A 2,274-nucleotide genomic window follows, 5' to 3' on the forward strand; every position below is an offset into this window, starting at 1 on the left:
AAAATAATTAGAATCATAAACTTAAATATGCATCTAATATATATTTTTTTGGCATTTTTAATAAGAATTAAAAAAACACACTTATAAACATATGAAAATATTAAAAGAAAACTTTTAATCTTAAAACATATGTTTTGTCATTTTTTAATAAGGGTTAGAAAATAAAAATAAAATACTAAGTCTTTTATGAAAAATCCTTTTAAAGAAAATTAAAGAGATAGTTAAAAAAAAAACTAGTAATGCGCCAGGGGTGCTGAAATTCTGATAGGGGGTGTGCAGCCCAAACTGAAAGCTGAATGAATAAAAAAAATGGGCCGGACCGAGTCGGGTCAGTGTGACCCGGATCCGACCATATGTCAAAACAAAGCTGGTTTGGATTTGAGAACCCTAAAACGTGAAGAGAGGCAGCGCCTCCTTCTCTCTTTCCCGAATTTCGTTTTTGTTCTCTTTTTAATGATAACTCAGTGACATCTCTCTCTCTTTTCTATTTCGATTTTGCTTGCGGTGAACAACAATAACAACATAGAGAATCTCTTCCTTGCCGTGGACAACAATCGGTTTCTATTTTGCTCAATCTCTCACCGGTTTCTTTCTCTGAACTCTCGGCCTCTCTCAATCCGAATAACACAGCAGCGACTTTCGAAGTCCTCCGGCGGCCATGAAAACTCATATTGACGAGAACAGCTTAAGCTATACACCGATTTCTTTCACAAACAGAGGTAGAAACACAATTCATTTTTATTATACAATAACATGCTTTCTCTTTTTTTTTTTGCAATTTTGTTCTAACAGTAAATTATGTTCAGCTGCAACAAACTATAATATTTAGAGAAAGTGTGAAGACTTACCTACGGCGAGGAGATTTTCACCGGATTTTATGTTGAGGTATGTATCGATTCTTTGAGCTTCTGGAAATCGAATTGTTGCTGCTACTGCTTCGGATTTGTTGTAGTATGTATGTTGAATTTTTGCCGCCTACTGTGAATGATTGCAGCGTCGGTGTTTTGAATCATAGGATATTGACGATTCATCTATGGAGGCTCGAAGATTGTTGAATTTTTGAGAGTTTGTTGTGATGAGGGTGAACAAATCGTAAGTTGCTCTTTGTTCTCCTTCCTTGCGGTTTGTTGAATCAAAACCGTGTTGTTGTTGATGATGGAACAACTTTGGATTGTTGTTACTAACAACCTCTCTTTTTTTGAAATTGTTGTAGGCTCTTTGATGAAGGTGATGCTACAACACCTCTTTGGATATTAGGGAGACTTGAAGATGGACTTCAAGTTGGAACTCTCCACTAAGGTATGAACTACTTCTCACTCCTTTTCAAACTATGGAACTTTGTAGCTAGGAATTCTCACTTTTCAAGTGGTTTACCAAGAAACTTGAAAACTTATGAGAGAAGAGGGAGAAATGAGAAAGCTAGTAGTATAGTAGCTTTGGTGTGATTAACTTCAAAGAAAACACTTCTATTTATAGGAAAAATTTAGGGATATGTTAGGAATTGAGAAGCTTTGTTGGAAGGTTATGGTCATTGCAAGAATGAGAATAAGAATAAGAATATTCTTCATGACATATTCAAAGATATTTTTCATGACATAAGCCATAAAAAAATCTTTCTTTGATCCTTTTTTGTCTTGAATTAACCTTATGCTAATCTCACCCCTTTTTGTTTTCTTTTTCATGTCACATGAGAATTCTTGAGGAAAGCATGAAGAAAATTGAATTTGAAGGATGAAGACTTTGAAGATTGAAGAATTCAAGAAAGTCTTGCATTTTCTTTTATTCTTTGTAATCCAAATTTATTCCACTTTAGAATTGTATGAACTTGTATTCTTGAAAGTGAATAGAATTTGAAAGTTGTAATATCTTTGAACCTTGAATTAGACTTGAAATGTTGTAATCTTGAATTTTGGACAAAGTCTCTATTGTAACTCATTTAAATTTTGGAATTTGTTCATGTAAAAAAACTCCACTTGAATTTCCTTTAGAATCTTGAATGAGTTTGCTACTCAAAAATGAAGTTTGAATTTTCTTGAATGAACTTTGAATTTAAAATTCAATTCCCTTTGATATAGAAAATGATGGGAAATCCTTGGAGTAATGTGAAGAATGTTCTTGCACCAATGAACTTTTAATTCTTGAATTTATGGTCTTAAACCATACTTGAAATAATCTTTCAACAAATGGACTAAAAGATATTTCTTGCAATTTCGGTGAAATTTCGATGAATTGTTTCAAACTTGTACCAACTTTCAAATAATCCATATGAATCAA

The 2,274-nt window shown here is 33.0% G+C and overlaps 1 long non-coding RNA gene across 1 annotated transcript; it reads left to right on the forward strand.

Moving 5' to 3' along the window:
• Positions 1-429: 429 nt before the first annotated feature.
• Positions 430-1,080, forward strand: LOC131599162 (uncharacterized). The gene is made up of 3 exons (XR_009282604.1): positions 430-719; positions 807-885; positions 995-1,080. It is a non-coding gene; the product is annotated as an uncharacterized LOC131599162 (long non-coding RNA).
• The last annotated feature ends 1,194 nt before the right edge of the window (positions 1,081-2,274 follow it).

Source organism: Vicia villosa, linkage group LG4 (assembly GCF_029867415.1).
Source record: "Vicia villosa cultivar HV-30 ecotype Madison, WI linkage group LG4, Vvil1.0, whole genome shotgun sequence".
NCBI classification, from domain to species: domain Eukaryota; kingdom Viridiplantae; phylum Streptophyta; class Magnoliopsida; order Fabales; family Fabaceae; genus Vicia; species Vicia villosa.